At 43.0% G+C, this 16,993-nt stretch overlaps 1 protein-coding gene across 8 annotated transcripts in view; it reads left to right on the top strand.

The window, feature by feature from the left end:
* The window catches only part of PRKAG2 (protein kinase AMP-activated non-catalytic subunit gamma 2), a 308,173-nt gene that overhangs the window by 227,294 nt on the left and 63,886 nt on the right, over positions 1 to 16,993 (top strand). The gene's annotated exons all lie outside the window — the stretch shown is intronic.

Here is a 16,993-nt window from a genome sequence, read left to right as displayed (position 1 = left end):
ATCCCTTGAATCTATTTGTCACTTCTGCTGTGTAATCATAAGGGATTTGATTTAGGTCATACCTGAATGGTCTAGTGGTTTTCCCTACTTTCTTCTTCAGTCTGAATTTGGCAATCAGGAGTTCATGATCTGAGCAACAGTCAGCTCCCAGTCTTGATTTTGCTGACTGTATAGAGCTTCCCCATCATTGTTAGTGACAAGCTTAACATTCCCTGTAACTACTCTCCCATCCATATAACTAAATCTTTCAAACAAGAGGTGCCAGAAGGTGTAAGCATCTTTTTTCATTATCTGGTCTATGGCCTTGCATGCATACATGTCAAGTCACTTCAGTCGTGTCTGACTCTGTGTGACCCTATGGACCATAGCCCACCAGGCCCTCCATCCATGGGATTCTCCAGGCAAGAATACTGGAGTGGGTTGCCATGCCTTCCTCCAGGGGATCTTCCCTACCCAGGGATCGAACCCTCATCTCCTACGTCTCCTGCATTGGCAGGCGGGTTCTTTATCACTAGCGCCACCTGGAAACTATGGTAGAAAATCTTGGCCCATTACTCACATAGATATAGATAATTAAGATTTCTTGAAATGATAACTACTCTCACCAACCTGCAATGCAAAGTGATATTTCTATATTATTTCATTTTAAACTAATGTAGTCCTGACACCTTAAACTGCCTTCACGAGTCATGAATGGGTCACAGTTTACCATTTTAAAAACTCTAGTTTAGACTTGCGTCCTTATCTCACATTCAATAATATTGAAAAAGAGAGGAAAAAGAAAAAGAAAGGCTTGCATTCTCACCACCTGCTTTGGCCTGTTCCAGGTGGAGTAGATGTACTTGTGGGGCTGTTCCCAGGGGCTGCTTCTTTTTGATACTTCGGATTCCTCATATCACTTCAGTAAGAGGACCTCATCTCCCCCACTGAAAATCTCCTCCCTTTGCGCTGTGAACACCAGCCCTGGGTCTCTGGCTCTCGGTACCAACTCCTTGTCCCCCTGGACCAGTTTTCCCAAAGTGCAGGGTGGGGCACTGAGTTATGCCAGAAGAGTTCAGGGCAGTGTGAGAGTGAACAGTTTTCACAGCAATATATTTGTGAATTGCGGGGGAGGGGTGGGAAATGCTGAGAGTATCCAAACTTATGGCTTCATGGAATTTTGGCTAGTTTTTTTAAAATCATTTTAAATAATTGTCCAGTGGTTAAGATGCTTCCAGTGCAGGGAGTTCAGGTTTGAACCCTGGTCCGGGTACTAAGAGGCTACATGCCACACAGCCAAGCATAAATAAATAAATGTATAGTTTGTATGGGGACACAACAGAAATCACAAAAATGGCACCAGAGCTGTGCTTTGGGGCACACAGCTGATGAATTAAACCACCCACTCCTCCTTTCCTGCAGAGCCACATACCCACAGCTACCCTACTCACATCCTGAAAGGCACTTCTTGGCCAGGCAATCAACATCTGAGGTTTAACAACTTCATCCCAGCATTTTCCCTGCTTCTTACCTCAAATAGGCTCATCCTCCCAATTTCCCCTGATATTCTAGTCTCTTTTCTATTTATTCCCTATCCACTGAAATACCAAGCCCAAACTATTTTTATCTCTGTGCTACTCCTCAGACTTGCTGAATTTCTTCATTGTACAGACATCTGAAATTTTCCTGCTGGTTCCCCACTCCTCCCCTATCCAACCCTCTCCACTCCACGCAGATATTAAAATCTTTTCATAGCACCAGGAACAGTTTGAGGAGATTGACATTCACTCCTTAGAGCCTACATTTGAAATCTGATTCCACCCCTTAGCTTCTCATGGTCTCTACTGATCTTTCTTTAACTTCTCTGCAAGGTCACCCCACCCTCTACAAAGACCTCCTATACAGTACAGGGAACTATACACCATGTCTTGTAATAACTTATAACAGAAAAGAATCTAAAGAAGAACTCGTGTGTGTGTGTGTGTGTGTGTGTATGTGTGTGTGTGTGTGTACAACTAAATCACTTTGCTGTATACCTGAAACTGACCCCACATTGTAAATCATCTGTGAAAGTGAAAGTGTTAGTTGCTCAATTGTGTGCGACTCTTTGCGACCCTGTGGACTGTAGCCTGCCAGGCTCCTCTGTTCCTGGAATTCTCTTGGCAAGAATAGTGGGGTGGGTTGCCATGCCCTTTTCCAGGGGATCTTCCCAGCCCAGGGAGCGAACCCAGGTCTCCTGCATTGCAGGCAGATTCTTTACCATCTGAGCGACAGCGAACCCCCTGATAAAAAGGTAAAACACTCTACTCCACTAAATACCGTTGGCCTGCTGTGTCCTGCAGGCGTCTTTTCCTTCAGGGCGCCTGTGCTCTGCTGCAGCCATTCGCTGAGATGCTCTCCTTTCCCTGCTTCCGTCAACATCCACCTCAATGCATCTCTTCAGGGACTTCCCTGGTGACCCAGTGGCTAAGGTTCCAAGTTTCCAATGCAGGGTGCCTGGGTTCGACCCCTAGTTGGGAAAGTAAGGTAGATCTTAGATCCCACATGCCACATGGCGTGCCCCCTCCCAAATAGCATCTCTTTAGGAAGACTGCCTCTCAGGTATTTCCTTCCTTCTTAGTATTTGCATCCACGAAGCAATTGCTAAAGTTTTTTTTTAAGTACTCTGTAAGGTTTTTACACTGTAACATATACAGAAATGTACAGAGAACAATTAGATATAATCTTTATTGAATTAGAATATCATCTCCTGAGGGCAGGAAGGGCCTGTATCTAATGTAATAACCAAACCAAATATCACCTAGAATGTTTTGTCTGCAAAGGAACAGAATATTCCAACTCACATGGAGTTGGAGGGCAAAGACGTCTATTGCCTCGTATTACAGATCCAGAGGTAAGACAGGCCCCAGGCCAGGTGGGACACAGGCCAGCTCAGTGATGTCGCCAAGGCCCGAAGCACTTTATCCCAGCGCTGGCTTCCTCTGAAGACTGGTCCTCAATAGCAGTCAGGGTTCCAGGCTGTCTATGGCAGGAAGAGGGGTGGGTGGGGACATGAGCAAGTTCATGTGGGCCCTGGCCTCTCCAACCTTAAGTCCTTTCCTTTAGCCCGGGATTGAGTCACCATCATGACTCATATACGGAAAGGGTACACTGCGACAAAATCAGTGGGGTGTTCTGGAAAGGAAGGTGGTAGGAGACGAATGGATGCCAAGCAGGCAGCCAGCAGTATCCACTACAGTTTAGTACAGCCTGCCACACACTGAGGGCTACACGTTGCCAACAACTGAGGCTATGCTGGGGAATACACACACATACACATAGATCCACATATATCTTCATGCATGTCATTACATATGTAATGCTTCAAGCTTACACGTATACATGTATAGGTTACATACATAATGTCATGCAGAATAACAGAAATGTCTGTTTTGAATAAAGAAACATAAGATGATATATTTAGGTAAGAATCAGGGTGTATGAATAATACACTTTACAAATAAAAACAGTTTACAATGTTCTGCTGTACGGCAAAGTCATTCACTTATATATACATATACACTCCTTTCACATTCTTTCCCACTGTGGTTTATCACAGGATACTGAATAGAGTTCCATGTGCTATCCATGGACCTTGTTGCTTCTCCATGCTATATATAGTAGTTGGCATCTGTTAGTCCCAAACGCCCCGTCCTTCCCCCCCTCCTCTCCCCTCCCCCTGGAAACCGCAGTCTGTTCTCTATGCGTATGAGTCTATTTCTGTTTCATAGATACGTTCATTTGCGTCATATGTCAGATTTCATACACAAGCGATCGCCGTGTGACATTTATCTTTCTCTGACTTACTCACTTCGTATGATAGTCTCTAGGTCCATCCATGTTTGCTGCAAATGACAGTGTTTCTTTCTTTCTTATGGCTGAGAAGTGCACGCGTGCATGCTCAGTCGCTTCAGTCGTGTCCGACGCTTCGTGACTCCATGAACCGTAGCCTCTCAAGCTCCTCTGTCCTTGACATTCTCCAGGCAAGAATAGTGGAATGGGTTGCCATGCCTTCCTCCGGGGATCTTCCCAACCCAGGGATCAAACCCATGTCTCCAGCATCTCCTGCATTGCAGTCAGATTCTTTACCACTGAGCCACCAAGGAAGCCCATGACTGAGAAGTATTCCATGGTGTATATATACGTGTGTGTGTGTGTGTGTGTGAGTGTGTGTGTGTACTACATCTTCATCCTTTCGTATGTTGATGGGCATTTATATTGTTTCCATGTCTTGGCTACTGTGATGTGGTTAACTGATTTTAGATAAAGGTGCTAAGGCAGTTCAGTGGGGAAAATAAAGTCTTTTTAGTAAGCCTTGTGGAACACCTGGAGATCAGCATGGGAAAAAGGAATTTAACCTTACCGCACATCATAATACACAATTAAACTAAAACAGATCGTTGACCTAATGTCAAAGTCAAAATGTAAAGTTTCAAAAAAAAGATGTAAAGTCTCTAGGAGGAAACACTAGAGAAAATTGTCACAGTGTTGGAGGAGGCAAAGATTTCTTAAATAGGACATGAAAAGCATGAATCATAAAAGGATGGATTGGATCTCATCAAAATTTAAAATTTTGCTCTTTGAAAAATATGGTAGGAAGATGAAAACACAAGCCACAGAATGGAATGAAATGTTCACAATACATGTATCTGACAAAGAACTTGAATCCTAACTATATTTTTAAAAACTTGTTGCATCATCTGTTGGTGCATAACAAATTAGCACCGATCAATCAGTTTGAAGCATGTATTTATGCTCTCACACTTTCTGTGGGTCAGAAGTTCAGGCGCAGCTTAGTTGGGTCAACTGCCTCCAGGTCTTTTATGAAACTTCAGTCAAGACGGCAGCCAGGGCTGAGGTGTCATCTGAAGGCTTGCTGGGGAAGGAGCGAGTCTGCTGGTATAAGAGAAGCCACAGTCTTATGTAGCCTGATCGTGGAGGTGATAGCCCATCACCCTGCTATGTTCTATGAGAAGCAAGCCACGAGGTCCAGTTCACACTCAAGGGGAAGGAGGACCAGGGTCTTTCCAACAGTTCCAGAAACATTAAGCACTATGTCACGTGTTATCTTTTTATCTATTCTTAAGAGTCTCCTGTTTTCACTCTTAGTAAATAAGCTTGTAAAATCATATAATTGAACCAGCTTTAAACTATCATTATGCCATTATTTTTTATTATCTGAGTGAAATTATTGAGGCAGGTATTGCATGAACAGTCATTATATAATTAAACAATGTACTATGCAAAAAAAGTGTCTCTATGCCACATTCATACAACCCAACATGGACCCAAAAAATCCAACTTAAAAAATGGGCAAAAGATTTGTATAGTCACTTCACAAAAGAAGATCTGTGAATGCCCAATAAACAAGATATAAGTAGTCCTCAAGGAAATGCTGGAGAAGGCAATGGCACCCCACTCCAGTACTCTTGCCTGGAAAATCCCATGGACAGAGGAGCCTGGTAGGCTGCAGTCCATGGGGTTGCGAAGAGTCGGACATGACTGAGCGACTCCACTTTCACTTTTCACTTTCATGCATTGGAGAAGGAAATGGCAACCCACTCCAGTGTTCTTGCCTGGAGAATCCCGGGGATGGGGGAGCCTGGTGGGCTGCCATCTATGGGGTCGCACAGAGTCGGACAGACTGAAGCGACTCAGCAGCAGCAGCAGGAAATGCAAATTAAAAGCACAATGTAAGAAACCATTATACACCCACTAGAATAACTAAAAATAAAAAAATATTTTAAGGCTGACCATATGCCCAGTCATTCTACTGTTTGCTGTTAGTTCAAGAGACATGAAAATGTGTCCACACAAAGACTTGACCATGTATCTTCATAGCATTTTTATTCACAATGGTCAAAATGAAGAAATTTCCCAAATGTCCATCAAACAAGTGAATGGTGATGCAAAATATGGCACATCCGTACATACAACGGAATACTACTCAGCAGTTTAAAAAAAAAACAAACTACTGATACACTGAACAGCGTGAATGAATCTCAGAATCATCATGCTGAGTGAAATAAGCCAGGCGCAAAAGAGTGTCTACTGTATGATTCCATGTATATCATATTCTAGAAAATACCTATCGTAACAAAAACTAGGTCACTAGTTGCCTGAAACTGTGGACAAAAATAGGGGTGAACCACAAAGGACCACAAGGAAGCTTTGGTGGGGGGTAATCAAAATGTGTTGTGACTTGATTGTAGTACTGGTTTCAAGTTGAGACAGTTGTAAATGGGTGCAGTTTACCACAGGTAAAATATATCACAGTAAAAAAAGAGATCTTTCTCCAGAGGTTGACACACTGAGGTCCTACATGCGTATTTAGTTGGCTCTGTGTCCCCAGTTCATCCTCATCAGCTACATAGCACCAGAGAGAGTGAAAAAAGAGCACGGAATCCCCCGGGGTCAAGCGGAGAGGGCGCGGCAGGGCAGGAACAGGTCCACTTAACTTTCCTTTCGGTCCCTTAACACACACCAAGACAGAACAAAAATGGAAGCAGTCGCAGGCACTTCTGTAGCTCTCCAGCAGTTTCTGGCCAGAGCTTCCATAAAAAGGGGACACAACGAGCTGGAAAAATGATTAACAGTGGTCTGTTCTCAGAAGGGTTAATAGTTGTAGGGGAGAGAGTAGAGAACAGTGAAGAAAGACTTTCTATCATTTGAGGGACTGCTTTATAAGAGGAATATAAATTTCTATTTGTTTTGAAATAGAGATTTCAAAGTTTATGGCTTGATGCAGTAAGAACTGAAAGGTTAATTAAACTGGCTGAGCAATACTTATTTTTTTAATTTGCTAATTATGGGATATTATGGGATAATAAGAGTTGTCAACGTAATAGAACGTGTCTAGTTACCCAGTAAGTCCTGTTAAACACAAACTTGATAAGATTTCAATTAGCCAAAAAAAAAATAATAATAATAATTTCTTTGTGAAGAAAGAAATACATATTCTAGACCCTGAGTAAAGAGTTCCACAGATCCAGAATTTGAAGAGTAAACAGATTAAACCTATATATGTTTAGGGTTCTTACTTCATATCTTTGATGTGAATTTCTCATCACACCAGATATTTAACTGACTCACCTTTGTGATTCTTGGCACATAGCAGATGGTAAATACTTGCTGAATGACTATCTTCAAAATCTTAACATTGTCTATTTTTTGGAAGTTAGAAAATTTAACAGAAGCCAGACAAAAAGGATTTTTTTTGGTTTTTGTTTAGTCCCTTTTCTTCATCTCTTATCTTTTTTGTGTTGTTAAATATTTACTTTTATTTATTTATTTGGCTGCACCAGGTCTTAGTTGTACCATATGGGGTCTTCACAGCAACGTATGGGGTCTAGTTTCCTGACCATGGTTCCAGCCTGGGCCCTCTGTATTGAGAGTGCAGAGTCTTAGCCGCTGGACCGCCAGGAAGTCCCTCTTCATCTCTTATTTAATGATACCTCCTTTGAAACAGTTTTGAGCTGACTTGTTGAACTGTAGAAATTGGTTACCATACTCTCCAAAACGATTCTGTGGAATAAATGCTCTTTAAAGGAAATCATAAGTAAATGTTAGGAAGGAACTAACTTTATACTATCTGAAATTGTTATTTAGAAAACTGTCAAAAGGAACAAAACCTTTCTCCCAAATATAATGATTAAAATTGATCAGAAGGATTAATAGTTATGGTGTTAAATATCTTATATTTTAAGATATAAATAATTTCAATTTGTATTAGTTTTTATTTTATATATCAGTTTTTATTTTTTATTTGCTGTATCAGTTTTTATATTTATTTTATAAGTAAATATCTTATATTTTAAGTTGTAAATAATTTGAGTTTTTACTCAGTTTTTAAAAGTGAAGTAGTTTCAGTTTTTATCAAATTTCTATAGCACTTTAAAAAATCAATTGTTCTTACTCAACAGAAACTAAAATTGTAGAGCAATGGTAAGAGCTGGCAGAGCTCTCCAGTTCAGTTCAATTCAGTCGCTCAGTCGTCTCTGACTCTGCGACCCCATGAATCGCAGCACGCCAGGCCTCCCTGTTCATCACCATCTCCCAGAGTTCACTCAGACTCGTGTCCATCGAGTCCGTGATGCCATCCAGCCATTTCATCCTCGGTTGTCCCCTTCTCCTCCTGCCCCCAATCCCTCTTCCAGTGAGTCAACTCTTCTCATGAGGTGGCCAAAGTACTGGAGTTTCAGCTTTAGCACCATTCCTTCCAAAGAAATCCCAGGGTTAATCTGCTTCAGAATGGACTGGTTGGATCTCCTTGCAGTCCAAGGGACTCTCAAGAGTCTTCTCCAACACCACAGTTCAAACGCATCAATTGTTTGGTGCTCAGCCTTCTTCACAGTCCAACTCTCACATCCATACATGACCACAGGAAAAACCAGAGCCTTGACTAGATGGACCTTAGTCAGCAAAGTAATGTCTCTGCTCTTGAATATGCTATCTAGGTTGGTCATAACTTTTCTTCCAAGGAGTAAGCGTCTTTTAATTTCATGGCTGCAGTCACCATCTGCAGTGATTTTGGAGCCCAAAAAATAAAGTCTGCCACTGTTTCCACTGTTTCCCCATCTATTTCCCATGAAGTGATGGGACCAGATGCCATGATCTTTATTTTCTGAATGTTGAGCTTTAAGCCAACTTTTTCACTCTCCTCTTTCACTTTCCTCAAGAGGCTTTTTAGCTCCTCTTCACTTTCTACCATAAGGGTGGTGTCATCTGCATATCTGAGGTTATTGATATTTCTCCCGGAAATCTTGATTCCAGCTTGTGTTTCTTCCAGTCCAGCGTTTCTCATGATGTACTCTGAATATAAGTTAAATAAGCAGGGTGACGATATACAGCCTTGACGTACTCCTTTTCCTATTCGGAACCAGTCTGTTGTTCCATGTCCAGTTCTAACTGTTGCTTCCTGACCTGCATACAGATTTCTCAAGAGGCAGGTCAGGTGATCTGGTATTCCCATCTCTTTCAGAATTTTCCACAGTTTATTGTGATTCACACAGTCAAAGGCAGCATCCAAACCAGGACCTGCTTTCCATAACCTGTAGTCCTCAGACAGAGTCTATTAAAATAAAAATGTTGCTCCTGTTTCTTAGCACAGTCACTTTCTTTTCCTCAAAATAACAGCTCCGATGCTCAAGGGGAAGTAGGTGTAATTATTTCAAAACATAAATGAGGTCCAAGAGAAGCAAGAGTGAGTGGAAGTAAATCACCTCTGAGCCCATTTATGCTGTTAAAATCATCTGCTCACCCACTGTGTTTTCAATTGATTTGCTAATAACGAACAATTCATTTCACCCAAGTATTTTTGCAATGCCTACTATGTGTCAGGCACAGGCGATATAATCTAACAGGGTCATTTTTTCCCCTTCAAAGAGTTTATGGAATTTAGAGGAGGACAGAAAAGTGAATCCCAGTCTCACACTATGTGCCTTATAGAAGCCTGTGGGTTCAGAGAAGAAATTTACCAGGTAAGCTGTTAGAAGAGGTCAAGAATCAAGAAGAAAGACTTCTTGGTGAAACCTGAGCCACTTTCTTAAGACTCATTCTTTTTTTTTTTAATAGGCAAACCTTAAATTTATTTTAGATTGCTTTTTTTCAAAGAAAAATTCCTAATGGAAATTTTCTTAAATTAAGATCCCAGAGAAAAAAAGAACCAAATGATAAAACCTCTGAGGAGTATGAGGGTTTATATATATATATATATATATATATATATGTGATATACATATATGTATATATTTTGGCCCTGCCCCACACCTTGCTCACTCATGTCCAATGGCAACCCACTCCAGTGTTCTTGCCTGGAGAATCCCAGGGATGGCGGAGCCTGGTGGGCTGCCATCTATGCGGTCGCACAGAGTCAGACACGACTGAAGCAACTTAGCAGTAGCAGCAACAGGCACACCTTGCAGGGTCTTATTAGTTCCACAACAAGGGCTCAAACCCTGGGCCCAGGTAGTGAAAGCACAGTCTCCTAAGCACTAGACCACTGTTTTCATTTTTTAATACTTACTTATTTGACTGCACTGGGATCTTAGTTGCAGCATGTGGGATCTAGTTCCCTGACCAGGGATGGAACCCCAGCCCTCTGCTTTGGGAGTATGGAGTCTTAGCCACTGCACCACCAGGGAAGATCCCAAAAGTATATACTCTTAGCATCTTTTTTTTTTTTCCTGGACTAGTTCTTAATGTGACTAAAAAGTTTTTCTCATCTTCAAGACTCATAAAGGAGTGAGCAGGAACTAGCCCAGTGGCAAAAGTAGGAAAGGGGGCCAGAAGCTTCAAGCCTCGGGGCTCCAGTGTAGGGGACGCAGAGGAGCTTGGCCAGAGAAGGTGAAGAAGTAAAATGACCAGGTCCTGCTCAGGGCTGGGGATTTGCACGACATCCCTAAAGGGTCCTGAGAGTCACTGGGTGGTTCTAAGGAGAGTTACAAGAACAAGTCCATGTTTAAGAGGAGGCCTGGCTCCAGGGTCGGGAGTGGACTAGAAAAGGATCAGATGGGAGAAACCAGAGCTGTTCCAACAACCAGGCTCGCCAAGGAGTGTGATGGAGTCAGACACCTGGGACCGCCTCCAAGGATGCTGAGACAGAGTGAGAGGACCCAGGGACCGTTTGAGATGGATGAGTTTGAACTGCCTGTAGAAGATTAAAATGCAGGTGACCAGGAGGCGGTCTGGAGGTCAGGAGAACTGAGGGCTGTGGCTGAGGCTTGAAGGCCAGCAGCACAGGAGTAGGGGAGAGGCCTGGCTAGAGAGCGCAGAGTGGGAAGTGGAAGGGGGTGCACGCGCATCTCCTGCCCACACTGGTGGGAGCTTCCCATCCCCCCTTTGCTTCCACATGGACGATGTCTTTGCAGAAAAGCAGAGCTCATGGAAGACAGCAGGGGAGAAACATCGAAGCTGCTAAATTATTCAAGAGCTCCTTATCCAGTATTTAAGGTTGATTGATTTCTTGCAGTAGCTATTTAGGATTTTTTTTTTAAGGCAAAGTGAACTCACATCCGACCTCATTGCATACAGGAAAGCTTTTTTGGCCGTTGTTTTATGATTAAGTTTCCAGGCTGGCGTTTGCCCTTCCGACAATCATTCAAAACACTGGGCGCAGTTATGCAAGACAGTCCTTAATAACTTAGCATTTTGCAGCAACTAAAAAGTCACACTTGTGAGGGCCCCATGTTTCTCAAGCGTTCTTTCAGTGAAGTTCACCTCCGCTCCCTCCCATCGCACTGAAGTCCAGTAAGCCCAGACTGGCCGCAGAAGTGGATGGTAAAACGTAGAAACACCACAGATCTACACGAGGTCTAGGGAGGGAAACCCGGCACCTCTCAAGGATGAGAGGCGCCAGGTATGGGGTCGCATCAGTCCAAGCCCCTTTTCTTTGCATGCACAGCATGGCCCAAATCCTCCCTCTCTGCTCTGGCTTCCCCGCCAGCCTGAAATAGCTAAAATTAAGTCTGGCACGTAAGTCTGTTGAGACTTTAAGAAAACATCACCATGGAAAGGGCAGCCGACGACCACCAATTCAGATGATCTGTCCGAACCCATCCATTACTCATTTCAGCCTGTCGACAAGTCCGTGCACATCTGGAAAGCGCCTTGGGCCTTCACGTCCCTGACCTGGACCTTGTGTGTCATAAAACAGAGCCATCTGCCTCCTTCTGGCATCCTCTGACTGCATGCCCTTCAAAGGAAGAAAGTGTGAGATGTCCTACAAAGTGAAAAAATAACCTGTGGAAATAAATTCAGCCTCACTCGCGTATTCGATAGAGACGTTTCTATTTTCACCTACTCCTGTACCCCCCCTATCAAGCGCAGTAAAAGTAGGAGACTCACATTAATTTGTATCCACTTCTAATCTGTCTCCATTCTCCACACATGTCAACAGTCATAGGCACGGCACTTTTGGGTCTGAGGACCAGTTTTGCGGAGTTCACAGCATCCAGAAATGCGTACTCCCTCTGGCTACACAGTTCTGCCTCCCAGTAAAGAATTCGTCAGGATTACAGGGAAATTGCTGACGCTCCTCCTGAATATCAGTGAGGGATTTTGTGTGTATGTGTGTGTGAAGTATGCCAAACTGACTGCAGGAAATTGAAATGTAGACTTTTCCAAAATCAGGATGATTGACATCTCCACTAGGTATCACCAAACTTTTTAAAATTAAACTTATTTTGAGATCATTGTGGATTCACGTGCAGTTGTAACAGATAATACAGAGATCCTGCGTGCCCTTCACCTAGTGGTCCCCAGTGTAACTTCTTGAAAAAGCTACAGGACAGGAGAAATCGGACCTTCGTACATTCCTGATGAAAACGTGAAAAGGTGCAGTCACTGTGGAAAACAGTTTGGTGGTTTCTCAAAATTTTAAATATAGAGTTGCCACGTGACTCAGAAGTCCATTCCTGGATCTACACCTAACAGAAATGAACACGTATGTCCACACAAACCATGGTACATGAGTGTCTATAGAAGCAACATTGATATTATCACCCAAATATCCAGCAACTGATGAATGGATAAATAAAATGTAGTCTATCCATTCGATGGAATACGATTCAGCAATATAAAGAGATTAAGTGGTGATAAATTTTACAACATGGATGAACCTTGACTGCATTATGCTGAGTGGAAGAAGTCAGAGACAAAAGACTAAGTATTATATGATCCCTTTATGGGAAATGGAATAGGCTAATCTATAGAGTCAGAAAAGAGATTAGTGGTTGCCTAGGACTGGGCGTGGAGGTTAATGAGGTTACAGACAGTGATGGGTACAGGGTTTGCCTTTGGGATAATGAAAGTGTTGTAAACAGAGATGGTTGCACAACCCTGTGTGTGTACTGAATCATATTTTATGGTACGTGAATCATAGCTCAATAAGATTTTTATAACATTTTCTTCCTTTTACACTTATTTATTCATTTAAGTTTTGGTTGCGCTGGGTTTTTGTTGCTGCTCGGGCACTTTCTCTAGTTGTGGCAAGCAGGGGCTACCCTCCACTGTGCTGCTTGGGCTTCTCATGGCAGTGTCGTCTCTTGTTGTGGAGCACAGGCTGTAAGCACGTGGGCTCAGTAGTTGCGACTTGCTGGCTCTAGGGTGCTCGGGCTTCCGTAGTTGCACGCAGCACGTAGGCTCAGTAATTTGGGCTTGAGAACTTAGTTGCTCCCCGCCATGTGGAATCTTCCTGGACCAGGGATCAAACCCATGTGCCCTGTATTGGCAGGCAGATTCTTATCCACTATACCACCAGGGAAGTCCTCAGTAAAGATTTTTTTCTAAATGAACCCCGATTATCATTTCCTCCACACAATTAAATCAGCTTGGCTTGACTTGTGGGGAAAAATACAGTATGATATCACAAGCAGACCTCAGATATGCAGATAACACCACCCTTATGGCAGGAAGTAAAGAACTAAAAAGCCTCTTGAAAGTGAAAGAGGAGAGTGAAAAAGCTGGCTTAAAGCTCAACATTCAAAAAACAAAGATCATGGCATCTGGTCCCATCACTTCACGGCAAATAGATGGAGAAACAGTGGAAACAGTGGCAGACTTTATTTTTTGGGCCCCAAAATCACTGCAGATGAAATAACAAGACTGCAACCATGAGATAACAAGACACTCCTTGGAAGAAAAGTTATGACCAACCTAGACAGCATATTAAAAAGCAGACATTACCTTGGCAACAAAGGTCCGTCTAGTCAAAGCTATGGTTTTTCCAGTAGTTATGTATGGATGTGAGAGTTGGACTATAAAGAAAGCTGAGCATCGAAGAATTGATGCTTTTGAACTGTGGTGTTGGAAAAGACTCTTGAGAGTCCCTTGGACTGCAAGGAGATCCAACCAGTCCATCCTAAGGAAATCAGTCCTGAATGTTCATTGGAAGGACTGATGTTGAAGCTGAAACTCTAATACTTTGGCCACCTGATGCAAAGAGCTGACTCATTTGAAAGAACCCGATGCTGGGAAATATTGGAGGCAGGAGGAGAAGGGGATGACAGAGGATGAGATGCCTGGATGGCATCACCAACTCAATGGACAGGAGTTTGAGTAAACTCCGGGAGTTGGTAATGGGCAGGGAGGCCTGGCATGCTGCAGTCGATGGGGTTGCAAAGAGTCGGACATGACTGAGCAACTGAACTGACTGACTGATCGCAAGCAGGATATTGACTTTGATACAGTTAAGAATCAGAACAGTTCTATCATCACTTTTATGGCCACAGGTACCTCTGTTCCCCCACCCCCATCCCTGACCCCTGACCCCTAGCATTTACTAATCTGTTCTCCATTTCTGTCATTTTGTCATTTCAAGAACATTATACAAATGGAATCATACAGTATATAACCTTTGAAAGTGAAAGTGAAGTCGCTCAGTTGTGTCCGACTCTTTGCGACCCCATGTACTGTAGCCTACCACGCTCCTCCATCCGTGGGATTTTCCAGGCAAGAGTACTGGAGTGGGTTGCCATTTCCTTCTCCAGAGGATCTTCCCAACCCAGGGATCAAACCTGGGTCTCCTGAGTTTTAGGCAGATGCTTTTACCATCTGAGCCACCAGGGAAGCCCTTAAGGACTGGCTTTTTTTCACTGAGATACTTGCCTGGACATTCATGCAAGTGGTTGTATGTATCAATAGTTTATTGCTTTTTATTGCTAAGTAGTACTCCAACCAGTCCATTCTAAAGGAGATCAGTCCTGGGTGTTCTTTGGAAGGGCTGATGCTAAAGCTGAAACTCCAGTACTTTGGCCACCTCATGCGAAGAGTTGACTCACTGGAAAAGACCCTGATGCTGGGAGGGATTGGGGGCAGGAGGAGAAGGGGACGACAGAGGATAAGATGGCTGGATGGCATCACCAACTCGATGGACGTGAGTTTAAGTGAACTCTGGGAGTTGGTGATGGACAGGGAGGCCTGGCGTGCTGCAATTCATGGGGTCGCAAAAAGTCGGACACGACTGAGCAACTGAACTGAACTGAGTACTCCACTGTATAAATGTAACATTGTTGAATCACATCTGTTATTTTCAGTTTTGGCTGTGACAAATGATGCTGTTGTGAACATGCATACATAGGTTTTTGCGTAAACATGTTTTGTTTCCCCCAGAATAAATGCCGAAGAATGCCATTGATGTATCTATCATATGACATTGGGAGGTTATTTCCTTAAGGAACTGAGAAATTGTTTCCCAGAGTGGTATAATTTTACATCCCCACAGCAATGCACAAGAGATTCTGTTTCTCTGAATCCTCACTGACATACGGTGTGACCACCATCCCTGGTGGCTCCGACAGTAAAGCATCTGTCCACAATGCAGGAGACCTGGGTTCAATCCTTGGGTTGGGAAGATCCCCTAGAGAAGGAAATGGCAATCTGGGACTATTGCCTGGAAAATCCCATGGACAGAGGAGCCTGGTAGGCTACAGTCCATGGGGTCGCAAAGAGTCGGACATGACTGAGCGACCTCACTATATATACTATACACTAACAGAGTGAACTCCGGGAGATGGTGATGGACAGGGAGGCCTGGCATGCTGCGATTCATGGGGTCGCAAAGAGTCGGACACAACTGAGCGACTGAACTGAACTGAACTGAACTAAATGTCTAATGTGCTGGCCTTACTTTCATGTGCTTATTTGCCATCTATACATCTTTTTCAGTGAAATGTCTCTTTGTATCTTTTGCCCATGTTCTGACTGTTTTCTTTTTCTGCTATTGAATTTTGAGAGTTCTCTACATAATCCAAATACTGGTCATTTGTTGGCTTTGTGGTCTGCAAATCTTTTTCTCCCACTCTGTAGCTTGTCTTTTTATCCTCTCAACAGGCTCTGTCACAGGGCAAACATTTTAAACTTTAATGAGGTCCAATTCATTAATTTTTTATTTTATGGCTCATGCTTTTGATCTTACTCTTTATCAATAGGTCCCAAAGGCTTTCTCCTATTTTTCTTCTAAAAGTTTCATAGTATTACATATTTATAAGTCCTTGATCCAATTTTAGCTAATTTTTGTATAAGGTGTGAGGCTTACATTAGGGGTTTTTGCCTGTTGATGTCCAGCATCATTGTCTTTGCATCTTTATCATACATCGATTTGTAGTATTTATGCGGATCTATTTCTGGATTCTCTACTTGTTTCTATTGATCATTGTGTCTATCTCCCTGCCAAAACCACACAGTCTTGATTACTGTAGCACTGTAGTAAGCTTTATTTTTTGTACCAATAATTATCTTTATCTGTTTGGCTGCACCGGGTCTTTGCTGCACACGTGGGCTCTCTGATCTTTGCTGTGGCATGTGAGATCTTCAGTTGTGGCATGCAAACTCAGTTGCAGCATGTAGGGCCTAGCTCCCTGACCAGGGATTGAACCTGGAACCCCCTGGACTGGAAGCTAAGAGTCTTAGCCACTGGACTACTAGGGAAGACCCTGTAATAATCTTTAATATCCATAGAGTGACTCTTCCCACTTCATTCTTCTTTTTCAGGCCTGTTTTAGCTTTCCCTTTCCGTGTAAATTTTAGAAGCCTGTCTTGTCTATGAAAAACCTGGTTGGGATTTTGATGGGCATTGCATTCAACCTAGAGATCGGTCTGGAGGGAGAAATGATGTCTTTACTATGCTGAGTTTTCCAATCCATGAACACGAAGTACCTCTCCACTTATTTTAGTATTCTTTCCACACACTGTAATTTTCAGCATAAAGATCTTGTGACATGTTCTCTCAAGTGAATACCTAAGTATTTAATTTTCTTTGTGGTGATCGTAAATAATGTTGGTTTTTCTTTTAATATTTATTTTTTTGGCTGTGCTGGGTCCTAGCTGTGGCACAAGGGATCTTCAGTCTCCAATGTGGCAACAAGGGGAGTGTTTAGTTGTGACATGTGAACTCTGAGTTGTGGCATGTGGGATCTAGTTCCCTGACCTGGGATCTAGTTCTGCCTGCATTGGGAGTGCAGAGTCTTAGCTACCGGGC

The sequence above is a fragment of the Ovis aries genome, chromosome 4 (genome assembly GCF_016772045.2).
Source record: "Ovis aries strain OAR_USU_Benz2616 breed Rambouillet chromosome 4, ARS-UI_Ramb_v3.0, whole genome shotgun sequence".
Lineage (NCBI taxonomy): Eukaryota > Metazoa > Chordata > Mammalia > Artiodactyla > Bovidae > Ovis > Ovis aries.
Note: the sequence above shows the minus strand (reverse complement) of the source record. Positions and strands in the feature narration are given on the sequence as shown.